General features: G+C 35.8%; 1 pseudogene across 1 annotated transcript; it reads right to left on the bottom strand.

Moving 5' to 3' along the window:
* Positions 1–3,167: 3,167 nt before the first annotated feature.
* Positions 3,168–5,204, bottom strand: LOC308355907 (large ribosomal subunit protein uL13m-like; annotated as a pseudogene). The gene is made up of 2 exons: positions 5,133–5,204; positions 3,168–3,708 (listed from the first exon to the last, which is right to left on the bottom strand). The product of its transcript is annotated as a large ribosomal subunit protein uL13m-like (transcript).
* Between the last annotated feature and the right edge of the window lie 658 nt (positions 5,205–5,862).

The raw sequence follows: 5,862 nt of genomic DNA, 5'->3' as shown, positions 1-5,862 counted from the left end.
AAACATTTTTATTGTTATGTTACTTTACCTATTAACTGTCTCAACATTTTGGCTTAATGTATTCAAAGATTAATTAAAATGAATTCCAGGAAGCTGAAATGATGATGACTGGTTTCCATCTTGATTATGATATATAGTGTTGGATAATTGAAAGAAACTTTAGAAGTTGGTTTTATAAAGAGAATAAATAAAAATATTAACTGTCTCCTAAATATTTGATTGGAAATCATAACAAATGTTAATATTGATGTGGGATCACTGAGCACAATGGCCAAGAAAGAATTCTTGAGATGTTGTAAGGAGCAACTTAGTAAGTTTATTTAAGTAGCATGGGGACAGAATCTGTGGGCAGAAAGAGCCGTACTTTTGTCATACAAAGCTGGTGGTTATATGCTAAGTGTTCAAGGAGAGGATGTGCAGGGGATATCAGATCATAAATGTCTTCTTCGAATTTCTACTCATGAAACTACTTTCACAAGATTTCTCTGGTGCTTAACATTCAGTTTTATATTAATTATTGGTGAGATGGGCAGGCAGTCAGGAGACCCTGTGAGAATGCAGCAACCAGCACATGTTTGATCCTTATTGGAACTACGCAGGCTATAAGTCAGCCTTCTGGGCTGAAGGTGAACATTTTTCTGCTTCTATCCCTCATCAATATAAGTGCCTTCAATTATCTGATTAAAATTCTTCTTATTTTTGAATTATCAGATTTTATGTAAGATTTTTTTTTATTTTTATTTTTTTTATTTTTATTTTTTTTTTTTTAAAGATTTTATTTATTTGATAGGGAGAGACAGTGAAAGAGGGAACACAGGCAGGGGGAGTGGGAAAGTCAGAAGCAGACTTCCCGCCGAGCAGGGAGCCTGACGTGGGGCTCGATCCCAGGACCCTGGGATCATGACCAGAGCCGAAGGCAGACGCTTAACGACTGAGCCACCCAGACGCCCCAAGATTTTTTTTTAAATATTTTATTAATTTATTTGACTGAGAGAGAGAGAGTCACAAGTAGGCAGAGAGGCAGGCAGAAAGAGAGGAGGAAGCAGGCTCCCTGTAGAGCAGAGAGCCCGATGCGGGGCTTGAACCCAAGACCCTGAGATATGACCTGAGCCGGAGGCAGAGGCTTAACCCATTGAGCCACCCAGGCACCCCAGATTTTATGTAAGATTAATAAAAAGTATAAGAAAGTTGAGCTGTGATGTGGTTACAGGATATTATGTGCTCTAGGTCAAATGTTCCTTTAAATTCTTAAAACAGCATAAATCTAACTCATCAAGATATCAAATGTGCTTTTCTGAAAAGGGCACTCTTATTAGATTTTTAAAAGATATGAAACTATTTAACTTCTTTCTTTTGGCTATCGTAAGGCATTAAAACTGATTTTATGTCTTGATGTTTGATTTGTTCTGTTTATCTCAAGTTACCTTGACTAGTAAGTGAAGGAAATAAAAGGAAAATCATGTTCTGGAAAGAATAGAAGGCAAATGAAGTCAGTGAACATGAATAATATCTGTGAATAGAAATTTGTAAGATATCAGTTTTATATTTTATGAAGACAAATGGTGGTTATAGTTACGAGTCAAATCATTACAGTAAATTTTCTATATATTTTCTATGTTAAAAATGGGTAAATAATAACTTTTTACAGAAGTCTCATTGATGTTGTTACCTTTTGCATAACTGGCAAACTCAATCACCAAAATAAAGAGACATGTAAAGTCAAATAAGAAGGACTTCTGGATAAACAAAAACAGTAACACAAAATCCACATGTACTCTTTTATTTTGCACATATACTCTTAATTATAGATGAACACTCCAGCTGTCACTTAGAGGCATTTTCCTTCCATTTTACCCTCAGAACTACCCTTCTCTTTTCAGTCCATCCCTCAGAAGGTTAGAAATGGGAAATCAAAGCAGAGGAGAACGAGAGGTGACAGAGACACATAAAACACCTTTAGTAAAAAAGCAATCCCTAGAGCTAAGCAGGAAAATCATCATCATCATCACCATCATCATCATCATCATTATCTATCTGTGATGACATCTCTCTCTCTCTCTCTCTCGTGCTCTAGCAATCATCTATAGATCTTTGATAATTTTCTGTATCAACTTGACTAGGTCATGGTACTCAGATATTTGATCAAACACTGTACATGTTCCTGTGAAGGTATTATTTAGACAAGATAAATATTTAAATCAATAGACTGTGAGTAAAGCAGATTACCTTCCATAGTGGCGGGCTTCATCCAAACAACTGAAGACTGTAAGAAAAAAAGACTGACATTGCCTAAGGAAGAGGAAATTCTGTCAGTAGACTATCTTTGGATTCAAGCTTTAATATTAATTCTTCCCAGAATCTCCATGTATTGATGTGACTTTGGACGTGCCAGTGTCTACAATCACATGAGCCCTAAGATAAATCTCAATCTCTTTCTCTGTTTATTTATACACACCCTATTGGTTTTTTTCTGGAGAACTCTATCTACCTTCTCTCTCTCTACCTATCTATCTATCATCTATCTAAGATTTACAGCAGTCATAGAAGCCTAAAAAGAATTTTGGGAAGGTGTTATTTAACATTAGAGCTAAAAAAATAAGAAGACATTTGAAAGCACTAATTTAGTTATAAAACACTTTTCAAGTTATTAGCAAATAGTTTTACCTATCTCAGAAGGACCTGACGTTATCAATGAATTAAAGCACAGTGTATTAAGCTAATTGTCATAGTAAACATCAAACAGGTATCAGTTGCATCATTACTATTTAAGGAATATCATCTTATGAATATGTACTTGAATTTATTAAAACTGTGGCTTTTATTAAGAAGGAATTAGACTTTTTTTGGCTAAAAGTATATGAATGCAAGCATTTTATCTCAGATGACTCATTTTTTCTAAACAAGTTAGCAATTTTATTCTTATCATCACTTACAACATTCAAATTAGACTACATAATAAAATAATCCTATAAAATAATGTATTTTATTGCAATTTCCTATTGAAGGACTATCACCTCCTGACCTTCCTCCACAAGCTTTCAGTGTCCATGACAAGTTCCTTGTAAAATGCAGCGGCTGTCTTCTCTGCCCATAGCTTGGGAGAGACTCATTAGGAAGAAGCTTCAGTCACCACATGGTTCTTTCCTGCAATTTTCATTCTCCTAGAGTCAATAATCTTCAGGTTGAGACCATACTCTTGGGAAAGCCTCTATTTCTTCCTGTGTGTACTCATCTAGACATGTGGGTCGTTTTCTTGGTTGAGGAAGCTCTTCCACTAAATTCTTACGAATATTTCCTGGTATGTCCTCATCTGGGAAAAGGCCCAATCTCTGCATCAGAGTTCTTCTGTGAGGGTTTTTTGGCAGCATGCCATAAATAGCTAGTTTCGCGTTTGCTACTGGATCCTTCCCGTGAAGTTGAGCAGCTGTTACTTGTTTAAATCCACCTGGATAGCCAGTATGTGAAGACTATACTTTTTGTTCCCATTTATTTCCAGGAAATGCAATGTGCCTTGTGCTCATTATGACCACACGATCCACACAGTCACTCAGTTGATGGTAGAAAGGTTTAATCCAATCCTTGAAGTTTATCTGATGCCCTAACAGCCAGTTTGCCAGGGGGCTGCATTTTCCCAGCTAAGAGATATCAAACCTGAGCAAAATTGGCCCATTGCTGGAGTGCCTTAGAGAAACTAAAAATATTTCCCCACTAGCAGTATTTGTTTTATTTTTGATTTGTTTCATGCTTAATCAATATAATTTGATTGACTGAGTTCTCAGCCCTCTGACATGTAGTCCACAATCTGCATGTTATTCCTGGCACTGGTCTTTACAAACTAAAATACATATACATGTACCCACAATGACCACATCTCCCTGGCTGACGTATACAAGAGTATTTAAAGCTCCTTGAAGAGTTAATGATAATCCTAGTGAAATGAATGTGTTTTGACTAGGAAGCCTAAGAGCAAATTGAAGAAATAAAAGCATAATAGGCAACACTTATGAAAAGACATCCTCTGAGGAAAAATAATTCGAAGACTTAACTTGTCAGCAAAACTCAGTGGGGCAGATGAATAAAAAGAAACAAAATGTTATTCAATGAGTCTTGTGAGATTTTTGATATATAATAAGAATTTTAGTTTCCAACAGAATAAGGATGTTGCTAAAGGGTTAAGCTCACTTAATCTTTACATGCTTAATCTTAATCCTTACATGCTCTTAATCTTTACTTGATCCAAAGCATATACAAAATGCTCAGGAAACACATGCCTCTTCTCTCCCTCCCTCCCTTTTTTAATTAAAAAAAAAGAAAGAAAGAAAAAAATAAAGAAAATACATGCCTCTTGAACAAGTGAAAGGGAGCAGTTTCAATGGCGACCTCCACCTTTCCCCCCACCTCACAAAAATACCTCACTACCCAAGAAGCAGTTGCAAACATTTTTAGATTATTAACTTGTTTGAAACTTTTAAAAAAGAATTTTGAAATAAGGAATGACTAAAAAGAAATATCTATTTGATTTTTTCATGAGGACTTACTTCTCTATTGTCTTAATATTCAGCTGGGTATGTGGTTTATTCCCGTGGTCCTAATAGTTTCACTCATGGTTAGCTTCTTAGAGAGAACATGGAAGGAAGGTGGGATTCAGTGGTTTGATACTCCATCACTTTACTTGCTTCAGTTGTTGAGAAGATCAGTTTGTGGCAAAATGTTAAAAAATGTAGGGTAGAGGTTACAAATTGCCTTTTTCTTCTGTTAGTGTACTGAATTAAATGGTGGCCCTTTAAAGTTTCAAAAATATTTAGGATATAATATCTTTTGTGAAAAAACTCACACACAATTTTAAAACTATTTACAATTGTTTAAGTTCCACAATTGTTTAAGTTCAAATCATGTTTGAAAGGTTTAATTGGTTCATGAGTTATGTTCTATTTAGATATTTATAGAAAGGATTTAAGACTATGTGGAAACTTTAGCATCATTGAGTTGATGAAAGTGACAGGCTCGGGGCTATGAAGGCATAAAGGGCCCCATTGTGTGAGTTAGTCCAAGGCGCCTCCACTGGGTTTCTGGAGCCCTATAGGTACATGGCTCGGGCAGTTGGCTCAGGCTGGCTCTCAGTCCCCACTCACCCCACTGGCTTTGTCCCTTCGTACAAAGAAAACCCATCGATAGATCCTTGGAGTAGCCCTGGCCAGCTTCATTTTAGAAATGGGGAAATTAGTGTCTCATCAATGTTCTCACTATCAGTTGGGCTCTTCACCGCAAGGATCATCATTTGAACAGACTGCTTTAACCATTCACACAATTTTATTTGCACTATTTTAATGTTTACCATAGATTGATTTGTGGCCAAATCAACTGGTCACATTGATGTGACCAATCACATCAGTTGATTTTATATAACTATTATAATTATGAGAGTGAATGAACAGAATATGTTCATTTAGTGGTCTAGAGATTTTATTTATTTTCCTTTAATAATGTATTTCCTCAACTAATGAATTAGACAAAGTCAACTGAGAATTTTTGACAACGGTAGAATTGTTACAAACATCCTTCCTGGTGTTCCAGTGAGAACATGGTACCAGTGAAGTCTTGTTTTCTTTCAAACTTCATCTGAGTGGGTGTATGTCATTATTTTTAACAATCCTAGACAGTAAGTGCTTAGGCCTAGTCAGTTGGTCAAATGAAATCTTACATTATAATTGTATCACTAATTGGTAAGTTATGTTTAATTTCACTTACAACTAATTCACTACACAAGAGTTTGTATTTTGTTCACTACAGATAAATAAAAGTGGCTCAACATTCTTTCTATGGTGCTCATCACAGCATAGGCTGTGCCAGTAAGCAATGGAT

Source organism: Martes martes (assembly GCF_963455335.1).
Source record: "Martes martes genome assembly, chromosome: 15".
NCBI lineage: Eukaryota > Metazoa > Chordata > Mammalia > Carnivora > Mustelidae > Martes > Martes martes.
The sequence above is the reverse complement of the archived record's forward strand: the minus strand, read 5'-3'. Positions and strand labels throughout refer to the sequence as shown.